The sequence below is a fragment of the Dreissena polymorpha genome, chromosome 4 (assembly GCF_020536995.1).
Source record: "Dreissena polymorpha isolate Duluth1 chromosome 4, UMN_Dpol_1.0, whole genome shotgun sequence".
Classification (NCBI taxonomy): domain Eukaryota; kingdom Metazoa; phylum Mollusca; class Bivalvia; order Myida; family Dreissenidae; genus Dreissena; species Dreissena polymorpha.
The window spans coordinates 115,037,343-115,052,681 of NC_068358.1; the positions used below are offsets into that span (position 1 = coordinate 115,037,343).

General features: G+C 33.9%; 1 protein-coding gene across 5 annotated transcripts in view; it reads left to right on the forward strand.

Moving 5' to 3' along the window:
* The window catches only part of LOC127878219 (galanin receptor type 1-like), a 62,282-nt gene that overhangs the window by 18,833 nt on the left and 28,110 nt on the right, over window positions 1-15,339 (forward strand). For 2 of the 5 annotated variants that reach the window (XR_008048770.1, XM_052424735.1), the window contains exon 1: window positions 680-856. The exons of 1 other annotated variant lie outside the window; for it this stretch is intronic. The gene's annotated coding sequence lies outside the window, so the exon portion shown is untranslated. Of the gene's footprint in view, window positions 1-679; window positions 857-13,101; window positions 13,273-14,772; window positions 14,906-15,339 lie in introns of those variants that run through there. 2 more of the 5 variants (XM_052424736.1, XM_052424738.1) reach the window with 2 other exon arrangements.

Below are 15,339 nucleotides of genomic sequence, written 5' to 3' on the forward strand. Positions count from 1 at the left end.
TCAACAATTGCATGATAAGGACCAATTTTGATTAATTTAATTAGAAATATTTATCCATTTAGACAAATTAATTAAGCATGAGCACGATGATTCACGATACTGTTAATAATTGAATCAAATAAGATTCGAGTTGTGCCGGCTGAGCTATATGCTTTCATTTATTTTCATGCTTCTTGTGTTTTTCTATTAGGTTAATATAGATATATGTGTAATTATATCTTATAAAGCAAAATAATCAAAGAAATCGGGCGAAACACCCCGTAATTAATTTGCGTGTGATGCAGCTAAGATCGAAATGCGCAGAAAAGGCATTCGCTATTTTTGATGTCAAGGATATAACTTTTGATCGTTCATAAACACCAACCACAATCAACGCCGTATATCTTTTTAAAAAGATATTTCTTGTTTAATCTAATTTAAAAGTAATTAACAGATGTTTACGCATATTTTATTAAGCTATAACTGATCAAGTTAACATATCAAAAAGGTAAAATGTCCCTTTTTGTTAACTGTTTAATAGTATATGTGTTCGTTTTGATATTTATCAACATACGGTACATTATGTAGCAGATCTTAACAGAACTTTTACTAAATGTACAAAAAATCACGCATAAGCTTGTTTATCTAATTCAATGGTGACTCACTGTTACGAAATGTTTAAGAACGAATCGAACAGTACTCAAATGGGAACCAGGCAATTCAACGCATTTGTTTACTTCCGGTGTCGCCTCATGTACATTACAATTGGCCGAAAAGTAGGTTACAAGTAAGCCGCTGAACTAGGACAGAATGCTGACATCAGTGCAGCGGTGCTGAACATTGATTTCGGAGTTAAAAGCAGTTTGCATTTTAACATGTAAGTCATTAATATGTCTATATATGTTTATTACCAAGGCCAATCCGATGGGAGGCTTTTGCCTTTAATGAAAGCTTTATGATTATGAAACCAAACTTAGTAGAAAAATGTGCGGTTGACCTATAGACGAGTTAACGCGTGACGTCACACGCACTTGCAAAGTTAAGACTACGCCCACTGGTTGGCAAAAAGAGGTGGAATTGATATAAGCGCATATAGAGAAGGTTGACATTATCATCGTTTTTACTGATAATCATGAACTGTATCAAATATAATTTTACTATTTATGTCTGAATAAAACATAAGCATGCGTGGAAATTCATTTTTTTTGAACGATTATATTGTTGTTATTATTTGTTTTTACTAAAAACGAGCTCTGGAGTGGAACGTACACTATCTACGAGCTCGGTATGTGGTTACCACAAAAATCTCTACTAACCGCATTTTCACGTCCATTTTAGATACAAAATTTCAGAAATGTAAATTCGTTTAGAATAAATTAAATTTAATGAAAGAACACAAATAAGGATGGAAACAAACAACAAGTAGATCGCTTTTTGTTCGCAACATATAGTAACTGATTTTAATCTTAATATATCTGTACAAACTTACCTTGTTACACAACAAATAAATTCATAAATCTAATTGTTTTATTTAATTGTGCACACCAATTTTGACACTTGTTTCAGCATTTCTAACCTGGTGTTTAATTGAACCGTTGTTCGTCACAAGCATATTATCTCGTTATGATCGGAGACTGCCCAGACAATTACACAGAAAACATGCCGGCGTCATAAACATAGGGACCTATACTTTAATTGGGTCCTTGCATAGACCACATGTGGCAGACTTTATGATACTTCCATGTCATCTCTTGGCATATTGAGCAGTCATATTGAGCAAGCCAAATATTAAAGCCAAAATACGTAACATTTGCTTTAATAAATAATTTAACATATTAAAAAAAGAAGATATTTGTCCGAAACGGATTAACAGGAACATGTGTATTTATTTGTTAGCCAGTTTAATCATAATAATACAGTGCTTTATGTCTTTAAAGTTAAAATATTGTTCAATTTTACTGCTACACAATTGATGTATTTACCGCGGGTACCGGCAAATGTAAACTCGTCAATTTAGTGTAAAGATTATACGTTCTTGCATTGCACGTAACACCCATCATGAAAACAAGCAATCACAATGGATAAACAGTATTTGCGTAAAATAAATTAAATAAATACATATATTTATCATAAAATGCTAGATTGTTAAATGTATCACTCCTTATTACTTGTTAAGAGATTTCAATATACATGCAAAGACAGTTCAATTTGCACAAGATGCAGGTTTTATTTTCATTTGTATATTAAAATGTATTAATATTGTTATTCAATGAAAACGAAACGAAAATTCATTCTATGGAAAAGAAAATTACAACAACATTTAACGATTGTTAATGTATTCCGTTTTTTATGGCTTTGTTTTATAATTGATTAAATGCGCCTCTTATAAAACACTTTCGGTCGCTGATGAGCAATAACAATATCCACACCGTTTATAGTTATAATCAAATTAATATATGTTTTATAAGTTTTGAAATATCATTTTTTAAAGTCTTACTATAAAAAAGAATACGGCTAATGTATTGTTTTGTTGTGTGGTATTGTCAGTATTTAGTCTTCCGACCACGTTTACTCTGATACTAATAACTAATTTGTATTTTTATAAAGAGGAAATTATATATATGATGATACATTTATTAGTACTAAATATGATATATTTGCACTATTGTTTAAGACTTGTAATGTTTATTTCGGATTTTTTATCGTTTAATTGACTAAACAAAAGCCCTTTATACATGTTTTACGTGACTGTAACCAGTGTTTTTGCCAACCAGTCAGTGCGCATGCGCGGAAAATCCCGAATGTAAACAATAACAATTAACTCGTCTATTTGAGTATTTTTGGATTGAGACATCGGCTGCGGTTGTCAGTAATGACAGACGCAAATCAAGTTTGGCATTTTGCGCATATTAAGCTACTTGTGTTAATGCTAATGTTCCAGCTTCGTGTTAAAATCAATTTCAGTCAAAGATACTTAAGAAGTGTGCATGCCGCAAGCTATTAGCCTACTTTTTTGTTGATGTATTGGGCTAGGACGAATTTATTTATTAACGATCACCAAGCAACATAAATTGTTGGTCTTGTATGCTGAATGTGGTATAAAAATGAGTGTATCATGCATTAATACAAAATGGCACTTAATTAACACAGTCACAGAAGAGTAGTTAGCTTCACATCGTTATATTGAACTTCTTTTTGCCGTCGTTGTAATATACATATAACATCAGTCTTATTATCTAATCTATGCTCTAATCATGCTTACTGACCAAATTCACATATTATAGTTATTTTGACAGGAAAAACTATGAATGATAAATGTCACAAAAGTGTGCGGATTAGAAAAACTATTAATAATAAATGTCACTAAACTATGTGGATTACGTTACAGATACATGTAAATTCTGCATTGAAGGAATTTTAACTTTAAATGTGTGATTAAAAATGACAATATCTTATGGGTCATGGGTTAATGGATGCAGGTTCTGATGTCTGCATTTGTTTGTTAATTTCAGTGTTTATGTGGCAGTTTGATGTTCTGTCAGGGCCCTCACACTACTTTGGGGGAAGGGGTCCGCAGCCCTTAGGAGGGGGAATTTTCGCGGCATTTCCCTTTTTTGGGGATTTTTTTACTTACTCTCTCATTATTACATTTGTACATGTTTGCACTATATTCATTGCATTTTTCATAATTTAGTATGTTTGCAAAGATTAAATTGAAATAGAATTGAGATATAATAATCATGAGACACATCTTTCTATAAAAAAAAATAATTTTTTTTTAGGGGGAATTTTGCCCCCCTAAAGGGGAAAAAAGTATACTTTTCAGATGGGGGACTGCCGCCGAAATTCGGCGGCAGATTTGATAGATTGAGGGCCCTGTCTGTCCTTGTTATACATGCACCTACCACACTAATACTAATCGCCAATCGGTCCCTAAACAGTCTACTTTTTCATGATAAAATCATGGCCAGTTTCTTAAAAGACTGATGAAGGCAACTGGGTGTTATGATCAAATAAATTGTGCATTTCATGTATAATCTTGTCAAAATATTTGCTTTAACACATTAAGCAGTTATCAAACTTTCATAGAATTTATTACATACAACTGTAAATGTTATGTTGAATTCTTAAATGAGCATAATTAGATTTGGCATTCAAAAAGCAATTTGGTATTGTAATGCACACGTCCCCAATGTTTACAAACTCTACAGTGTGTTATTTTCATTCAAAATCAGGTGGGCTATTTGGCCTCATTTCCAATTGGAAAACGTGTATATTTTTCTCAAATGGGACCTACAAAGTCCCAATTGAAGCAGGCCTTGAAGAATTTTTCCAGAGCCACTCCCCCTGCAGGGCGAGTAGGCCTGACAATCCACTCGCCCATCACTTTATTCTACTCGCCCTGCATTAAAAAAAAAAAATATCTATATTTAATAGTTATGATTAACCAGAATGTCTTCTGCACCTGTTTCCTTTTCTCAATACATGTACTTTCCGCTTCTCGTTTTGATGACCTTTCTTTCTGTTCCCTGTCTCCACCACCTTGCAGATATTTTAAAATAGAACCCTTTTTCCATGCTGAGTTTTAATATTTCAGACGAACACTGAAAGACACGCTTGATTGACAAATGGTAACAATATGGTAAATTTTGGCTAAGGCTTCTGATCACGAATTATTCTGTTTATTAATAATTATTTTTATGCCCCCAGATCGAAAGATCGGGGGTATATTGTTTTTGGCCTGTCTGTCATTGTATGTTTCCGTGTGTCCCAAAACTTTAACCTTCTTCATAACTTTTGCAGTATTGAACGTAGCAACTTGATGTTTGGCATGCATGTGTATCTCATGGAGCTGCACATTTTTAGTGGTGAAAGGTCAAGGTCAAGGGCATCCTTCAAGGTCAAAGGTAAAAAATAATAATCAAAGCGGCGCATTAGGGGGGCATTGTGTTTCTGAAAAACACATCTCTTATTTCTGTTTATTTTTAATTAAATTTAAGAATATTATTATTAACGAGATATGTATTTTTTTTTTATTGATATATACATTAAAATAAAATTTTATTCTTCACGGAATGACCAATATATTTAACTGTTTTTTAGCTCACCTGGGCACAACATGCCCATGATGAGCTTTTGTGATCGATTGATCGCCTTTTGTCTGTTGTTCGTTTGTCCTGCGTTGTGCGACGTCAACATTTACCTTGTTCACTCTCTAGAGGCCACATTTATTGTCCAATCTTCCTGAAATTTGATCAGAAGATTGGTTTCAATGATATCTTGGATGAGTACGAAAATGGTTACGTTTGCTTGAAAAACATGGCTGCCAAGGGGCGGGGCATTTTTCCTTATATGGCTATATATGGCTATAGTAAAATCTTGTTAACACTCTATAGGCCACATTTATTGTCTGATCTTCATGAAACTTGGTCAGAAGATTCATCCCAATAATATCTTGGACGAGTTCGAAAATGATGCCGGTTGGTTGGAAAACATGGCAGCCAGGGGGCGGGGCGTTTTTCCTTATATGGCTATAGGAAAACCTTGTTAACACTCTGGAGGCCACATTTATTTTCTGATCTTTATGAAACTTGCTCAGAAGATTTGTCCCACTGATACAAATGTATCTTTGATGAGTTCAAAATTGGTAACCTTTGCTTGAAAAACATGGCTGCCAAGGGGCGGGGCATTTTTCCTGCCGGTTGGTTGAAAAACATGGCCACCACAGGGTCGGGGTTATTTGCCTTATATGGCTATAGTAAAACCTTGTTAACACTCTAGAGGTCACATTTAATGATTTATTTCCGATCATCATGAAACTTGGTCAGAAGATTTGTCCCAATGATATCTTAGATGAGTTTGAAAATGGTTTTGGTTGCTTTAAAAACATGGCCACCAGGGGCTGGGCATTTTTCCTATTATGGCTATATATGGCTATAGTAAAACCTTGGTAACACTCTAGAGGCCACATTTATTGTCAAATCTTCATGAAATTTGGTCAGAAGATTGGTCTCAATGATCTTTGATGAGTTTGAAAATGATTATGTTTGCTTGAAAAAAATGGCTTCCAAGGGGCGGGGCATTTTTCCTTATATGGCTATAGTAAAATCTTGTTAACACTCTAGAGGCCACATTTACTGTCCGATCTTCATGAAACTTGGTCAGAAGATTCATCCGGATAATATCTTGGATGAATAAAAAATGATGCCGGTTTTTGAAAAACATGGCTGCCAGGGGGCGGGGCATTTTTCCTTATATGGCTATAGTAAAACCTTGTTAACACTCTAGAGGCCACATTTATTTTCCGATCTTCGTGAAACTTTGTCAGAAGATTTGTCCCAATAATATCTTATTATCTCAGGTGATCGACTTTGGGCCTTTCAGGCCCTCTTGTTTTCACTTTTAATCGATTAGCTTAGAGCACTGACACCTACGAAAAGAGCGCAGCCGATTTCGAGAATTATTTTTACTGTGCCTGTGACTTCATTTTTCATTGTCAAAACGAAAGTGCAGTTTCTTTGTGTACTAAACCTATTTTTTGTTTGTTTGAAAAATTGATTGCAATTTGTATCAATGTGGCAGTTCTGGAACTGAATTTATATTTCTCAACTTGAAGAACAGCACTTGCCCGGTTGGTCGAGTATTTAACAAACTTTATTTGCCCGACCGTCAACTTCACTCGACTATGCGAGCGGTCGAGTGGATTCTTCAAGGCCTGTGGATTCTTCAAGGTTACCAAAAAAAGAGATCTCTCCTTTTTTTAGATCTCAACATTTTTTCCCATCAGCTTATATAAGTTCAACCTCATTAAATATAATACCGAAGACAGTTTAATTCTCAATTTTGAAGCATTTTTAAGCTTAACAACAACAACAACGCTGATTTCACAATTTTAGTTAAAAAAAACACAAGTTTTCCCAATCCAAAGGAACCCGGCCCAATTCTCAAAATGGTGACAAACACTGCTCTAGCTTCAAATAAACAGTGCTTGTGTTGATTCTGGGTCCTGATAAAAATGTCAAATAATTCACATGGAAAGTGGGGACATTGATTTTTTGTATAAAAAATATGAAGTGCAAAAAACATCGAGATACTTAAATTTCTGTTACATGTTTTATAGTTCATTTTTACAAAATTTATATATCGCAAAAGATTTGGAATTGACACTTCCTATGATATAATTTAAAATCAAACCTGCTGTATCTTTATTTTAACAGTCTTTTAGATAAGTCAGTATAAAAACTGTTATTGCACTCTGTACTATCAGAAAAAGCCCAGATAAGACTGCAATTAGTGCTGGTTGTTGGGAAAACACGCTTAACAGATAAAATGGCCTGTTATGTACACTGTGATGATTTGAAAATAGGGATTAACATGTGCAAAGTGTGGTCAAGAGGCAATTGAGATGTCATCAATAAAGGCGTGGCTTTTGCTTCTGAAAAGGGCAAAGTGGCGCTTCAGAACGGCGGCAAGGCGTAGTGCCATACAAAAAGATCCTGAGGAAAACACAACCCTGGCCTAAACCACATTCAATTTTTGATATTCTGTAATAGAAAAATAGTCACTAGAACATTTCCAAGCACAAGCAGTTAATTTGTTAATGTCCACTTTGTAGGAGGGTTGTTAATTTTTGCAAATTATGTTACAGGGCTTTCCTTTGACCCGAGCTCCCGGGTTTTGACGCTTGAAAATTACAGAAGACCCTTGTTTGACTCTTGAGAAAATTACGTCTTGCGTCACATTTGAACCGGGGTAATATACCGACTTGCGTCAACGAGATCAAAAGTTGTTAAGACTAAGCGATAATTGGCTTGGGGTGGAGTATCTCTTTTAGTAGACGCTTACCATTTTCACATGTTTCCAATCATTGAAGCACAAGTCTGCCTAGTAGGCGGTGTTTGGCCCATTTAGAAATCTAGTAATGACCAATTAAAACACTGCGTTCGATGACGCGTAATAAACGTTCCATTATTTATCACAGCGTTTGATATCAGTTGTTTGCGGAAAAGACATGTATTAAACCCACCAAAACAGAATGGACTCACCTGCGTCAGTTTTAATAATATCCAATATAAAATAATAACATCTATATCCACAATACACTGTAAAGCATATTTTGAGAAATACTTCCACAATATGTCAGAATGTATTTCCAAAGCTAAATACACCCAACCCTATTTTACTTCATGTTTGCTACGTTCAAATACGCGCGAAAGTTATGCTGGCATATGTACTGTCTACATCGTCACATTACACGCTTTGCATCAGAGTTGCTAAAAATAACCATTGGACCGGTATAACTGACCGTGTGGCAAAGTGACAAATTTGGATGCTGCATGTGCTAATTAATTACAACATAGTTGTAATAATTGACCATTGGAGACGGCATCGAAAAATGGCGTGTTTGTCGCACGTCTTCGGTGAAGATGGCACATGAAATAAACAAATAATTAAACCCGGACTTGAGCCGTCCAGGGTCGATTTTGAGATGAATGTAAATCCGATGAGTTAGTTTAAGGCGGATGTATTTATTTCTCATTTCTGATGGTAAGCGGCTAGCACTGAGCAGTTACATGAGCAGTACCTGACGAAACATATTCCCTACTTTCCGAAACCCGTACTATTGGCATTCTACGAACGTTGCTAATGTCCGCCACCTATAAATTATCTATAAGCAAAGTAAAGCACGGCAAAATCATATTTTAAAACAATGTGTCAACCGAATCATATATTGATTGCGTATTTGCTTAATGTGCAAACGACGAATCTCAACATGTTTTCGGACAGACGTTTTCGGATACGGTATGATTCGTCGATTTTAATTTATTTTCAACATTCTATTTAACATTTTTAAAGAATTACGAATACACATGCGGTGTTACGGATGGTCTGATTGATAAAATTTTGCATTGTACTCACAAGAAATTGCACATAGACAATAAAAAATAACAAGCTAGCTAGAGCTCGAGGGGCTATGCCCTCTATTTCCTTTATCTTACGGTCTCAGACTCTCTGCTTAATTTTCCGGATTTCGAATTTGGGACAATTGACACCCCTGATATATATTATGTCAGTACCAGTGCGTGTGTTTTTTTCGTATTTATTTCACGATGCTCACAATGTATGTTTACATTGTGCCTTTTATTGACTGGAATATAAGAAATAAATGTTAAGATATTTGTAAATATGTTGTTTTTTATATATTATATCTCAGTAATTTGCTTCAAGTACAAAAGATCATTGACTATCTTGCATTATTATTATGACTCATACAAATTTGATTTTGACCCTTGAAAATATGGTCCCAAGAGTCATTGACTCTTGAGATTTGAGGTCTAAGGAAAGCCCTGATGTTACATTGCTCGAGTGGTTTCTTACCATTGATTTGGTCTGTTTGTGTGTGGGAGTTCATTTTGTGTTAATGATGTGTGTTTGCAATACAGATACCAAGAAAAGCCAAACAAGAATGATAATAGACTTAATTTAGCATCATAGCAGGAAAAAAATTCACAAATAAGTTACTCATACTAATTCTTTTATTTCCATGCATGATTCCTCCAATATAGATCCTTTAATTTAATATTTGATTGAATTCATAAAGATACATGTATATCTAGAAATTCCTTGTCGTTTCTTCATTAATTATTTTCAATTAATTATTCAGAGTTTGAGACTAGGTCTAATTGGGTCAATATCTAAGTTAGATAAAAGAACAAAACTTTGGAAAACTTTGGAGGCCACATTTATTGCCAAATCTACATCAATTTTGGTGAGAACATATCTCTCAACGATATCTCGTCCAACTTTGAAACTGGGTCATGTGGGCCAAAAACTATGTCAGTAGGTCAAATTGAAGAAAAAAGTTTGTGAACATTTATTTCCCAATCCGTATGACTCTATCAGAACATGATTGTGTCCTAATGATATCTAAGGCGATTTTAAAACTATGACATGAAGAATAAAACCCTACCTCACTAGGTCAAATTTCAAGAAAAGCTGGTGAACACTCTAGAGGCAATATATATCATCCAATCTTCATGAAAGTTGTTGAAAAAATTGTCCATAATATTATGATATCACACGGGAGTTAGATACTCGTATCATCTAAAAGAAGGTCACTATGTCAAATGAAAGGAAACGCGTTTGAACACTCTAGAGGTCATAATTTTTTTGTCCAATAGTCATGAAACTTCATCAGAATATAATTTCTTAAGAAATATTTGCCATTATTTCTTAAATGGGACTGTAGTATGATAAATCCAAAATAAAAACTGGGACTGGAAATAGCATAAAAGCTGATCAAAACAGTTCAGTTCCAAGTCTTACATGTAGGTTAGCAACTTAGGGCCTTTGTCCTTCTTGTTTACTAGTCAAAACAATTCAAAATAAAGAAAAAAGAGTGGTAAGTTTTTATGTCCCCCACTATAGTAGTGGGGGACATATTGTTTTTGCGCTGTCTGTTGGTCTGTTGGTTTGCGTCAACTTTAACATTTGCAATAACTTTTGCAATACTGAAGATAGCAACTTGATATTTGGCATGCATATGTATCTCATGGAGCTGCACATTTTGAGTGGTGAAAGGTCAAGGTCATCCTTCAAGGTCAAAGGTCAAACATATGGGTCAAAATCGCTCATTTTATGTACACTTTTGCAATATTTCAATATTCAAGATAGCAACTTGATATTTGGCATGCATGTGTATCTCATGGAGCTGCACATTTTGAGTGGTGAAAGGTCAAGGTCATCCTTCAAGGTCAGAGGTCAAATATGTGTGGCCAAAATTGCTCATTTTATGAGTACTTTTGCAATATTGAAGATAGCAACTTGATATTTGGCATGCATGTGTATCTCATGGAGCTGCACATTTTGAGTGGAGAAAGGTCAAGGTCATCCTTCAAGGTCAAATATATGGGTCAAAATTGCTCATGTAATGTCACTTCTGCAATATTGAAGCTAGCAATTTTATATTTGACATGCATGTGTATCTCATGGAGCTGCACATTTTGAGTGGTGAAGGGTCAAGGTCAAGGTCATCCTTCAAAGTCAAACGTCATATATGGGGACATAGTGTTTCACAAACACATCTTGTTTAATATTTATCTCTTATAATATAAATTTCAATCAATTAGCGTTGATATTTGTGTGTGTGTGTGTGTGTGAGTATTATTCTGTTGATTGAACTAATACTTAAGCACTGCTTCAAACTGTTAAAGGTGCATACCAACAGTATTTCCTCTAGATATATAGCCATTTTATTTTTATGTCCTTACCACTATAGTGGGGGACATATTGTTTTTGCCCTGTCTGTTAGTTTGTTTATGTTTTTGTTTGTGCCAACTTTAACATTTGCAATAACTTTTGCAATATTGAAGATAGCAACTTGATATTTGGCATGCATGTGTATCTCATGGTCATGGAGCTGCACATTTTGAGTGTTGAAAGGTCAAGGTCATCCTTCAAGGTCAAAGGTCAAATATATAGCTTCAAAGCGGCGCAAAAGGGGACATACATGTAGTGTTTCTGACAAACACATATCTTGTTCAAACTAATGTGCATCCTCTCTTATTCAATAAATATTTATCTAACTTAATTAAAAATTTAATATTGATAAAATCATTGAGAAAAAGTGTATACAATTTCAAGAAGTTCTGTATTTATGTCAAAAAAGCTTTGTTTTAAACTCCATTTTTATGACTTTGATCCTTCTCTTTTGAATGAAAATCTAGTTTAGGCCAGAAGTGTCCTTCATGCATATTCAGTTTGGACTGCACAGGCTAATCAGTGTGAAGACAATTAACACATATTTCTTAGACCTAATATTCTCAGAGTGCAGTTCATATATTTACATAAAAAGCATTATATTCTTATGTCAGTGATATTATTTGGAAATTTGTAATTACATGTAGTTTTACACAAATAACTCAGAAACAAGCAAGTTCCAACTGGTTTGGCTGTCTTTTCCATATCATTGTAATAGTGGCAACTTTTTTCAGGCGCAGGCACTCGGCATGAGCTGTTATCCACTCCCCCATCTGCTACCCTCTCTCAAAATCCTCAAAATTATCAATTCGTTATACACAATATGTGACAATAACTAAACAAAAAAGTGATATGACAAAAAGAGTAACTTATAAATAAGTATAAAACATTTTGACTCACTTTTGTTTTGTTATTGTGTATAACAAATGGACACTTGAGAGAGAGGTATTGAGGGGGAGGGGAGGGGGTAAAAAGCTGGGTGGAGGGGGAAGCAGTTAATTCCAAGTCAGGGCTCAACATTAACGGTTGTCCTATTGCCTCTGGCAAGTAAAAGTTGGGTCCGGGCAAGTCATTTTATAACTAGTTGCCCGCCCAGGCAAGTGCAAAAAAGAACAAAGTGCATTTAATTTAGATTTTAATTAGACTTTAATTGCTGTAATTATTTTGTTAAATGTGCAAAAATAAAAAAGCTTTCGTGGTGTATCATTTTGATCTTTATAAAAAAATATGAAGTTAACAATTAATTTGATATTTCATGTTTGGGCAAGTGGTTTTACGTTCAGGGCAAGTAGATTTTCTAAGTACTTGCCCGGTAGGGCAAGTTGGTTTTTAGGTTAATGTTAAGCCCTGCAAGTGCCTGCAGTTTCAGTATTATCAATCATTTTACATGAGATAACATCAGTTTGTGTAGCCTTTTTATAGTTAAAATTATTCACAATTAATGAAATAAAGATTATATATTAGTTTGTATATTTGCCCATTAATTCAACTTGACCACTTTTTCAGCATACATTTTATTTATATAAAAAAAATAGTCTGGCAATCTATCTTTGTAGTAAAATTGACAGATTTAGGGCCATGTGTTCTGATATTTTTGTTCACCGAGTTAAAAACTCCCCAGTCTAATAATAGTATTTCTTCTCCATGGTGAATTAACATACATTGACAAAAGTAATTGATATAATCACACATGCATATGAACTATTCTTTGTAAACTTGTGCCTCTTTCAGTTCATATTAATCCGTATACTTAAAATATCAAGTTCATTGCACTTGTGTATACCATGTTTGTTTAATTGAGATAAAGTATATAATGAATGATATACAAACCAGTGATATCATATACACATAGTAAGACACACATTTATGGGGGCAATGTTTCCAGGATCCAATGTCCAATAAAAGAGCATGATGTTTACATTCACAGTTCATGGAAGTATGAAGCAGTCTTATTTATCACAATCTGTGAAATAACTAACATGGTTGTAGAATGTAACATGGTTGTAGAATGTTTTTAATTGTGGAGCCATAACAGTAAGTGTTTTATACTAATTTGTCAACATTTGTGTAGGTGGTGTATTTTCTTGAAAGTTGAAATCTGGTCTTGAGTTGGGGAGTTAATATAAATATATAATAAACATATAATTTGTTTTTGCACCATATATCAGGAAGGTTTGGGAGGAAACTATTTTGAGGTAAAAGTCACAGGGGCTTACCGGTACATCATGAATATGGTTTGTCTATAATATCTAGAGAACCCCTAGGATCATATTGAATAGTATGCAGGTTAGTCTTGAGGGAGGGCCAATTTTGATATCAAAAGATCAAAGGTTAAAGGCACTGGCATAAACTATATTACAAAAATACCAGCTCTTGTACAACTTTAACATGTAAATGGTTAGTCTGCGAATTTTTTTGCCCAATCATGAAAAGTACCATTTCCAGTCCAATTGGTAAAAATTGAGCACCAAGAACCCTGAAACTGGGAAAATTGGCGTCATGCAGTCATCATATTGGGAAATTGGGTTATTTGATTTTTTTTCTCCAAGTATTTTAAAATTGATAAGTAAGTGTTGTCAAGTTCTCAATATTATATAATTATACTTAGGTTCAAGCAATTAAGCTGCATAGGAAAACAAAGTAAATGTTGCATGAAAAAAAAAAGTTGCATTTAAAAAAATAAACTATCAATTGGGATTTTTTTTACCGCAATTGTAAAATTTGCATTTTTTCTGATTGGGAAAGTGCAGTTTTCTGGTACTTTTTAAAGAAGGAAAAATATCGCTGGTAGTGCTGAAGTTTAAATAATCTAAAGTTTTATTGTAGCGACTACAGATGCAACACAACATTATTATGGAAATCCCCACCATAACAACTGTAACATCTGTAATATTGTTGACAACTTGGTACCTGTTTGAAAGTAGTTCTGGATGTCAAATTTTGCAAACAAGTAGTACTAATATTGTTTAAAACTCTTTTCTCTGTTGAATTATCTCCTGTCAGAAACATAACACTTGTACCCTTTGCTCTTGCAGTTGCATGAAACTTTGTTTTGTAACATGAAGATTGTGCTATTTGCAAATGCTTGCAGGCATTAGATATGTACATGTATGAAGCATTTATGTTATAGGTTGACCTATTAGTGGTCGCAGAACAAAAGTCTGCAATATTTAATTGTACATTTATGTTATAGATGATTACTGATTTCAAACATCCTAATAATTAATCAATAAAAAATAACACCAAGATATTTTTGCAATGTTTTGTTTTATGTGTTCAATATTTTGATAATAAATTTTATGTTTTTTGAAATTCATAAAATCTGTGTTAGAAACAGAAAGAAAACATGTAAGATTTGGTCAGGTAGTTTAACATTAGTCTTATACAAAAGTTGAAACAATTACATGTAGAATGCTTTTACAATCATTACTGGCAAGAATGATATGTGATCATAAATCATGTCTAGTTATATATCACCTAGTATTCGGTGCTTTATGTACATGTAACTGCGTGCAGTGAATGTGATAAGTAGTAAAGTAAGAAACTGGGTAGCATGATTATGGGTGATGCAATGACATGTACAACTTTATGTATGGTTAGTGAGTCAATGTTCAGGACTTGGTCCACAGAAATGAGCTAAGGGTGTTACAAAGGTCTTGGAAAAAGTGTGAGTTGTTTGTCTTCTCGTGATTGTTTAAATTTTACTTCAGTTTTATACATTAATATATTAATTGTCAGTAAGAAAAGGTTCAAACATTATTGTTCAGACTGCAATGTTCTCCTCACATTGCTTTTCTGTCAGTTTCTTTGATAAGTTTATTATATCATCAGTGTTATAATGCATTTAAAAAGTGGGAGGATTAAGAATTGTACTTGTCTTCACTAAGTTCGTCTTGAATGCTTTTTATGAGTTCATACATACAGCTTAAAGTTCTTCCTGATAAGGCCTTTTTTCATGTAAAATAATTATCCATAAAATCAAGTTCAATCAACCTAAAACATCATAACAAACACAAAACCTGTTACCATAAACATGAAATTGCATGTCATTTGTGGAGAAATCATCAAAAGAAAAAGTTGATAAAAAAACAACTTTCGATA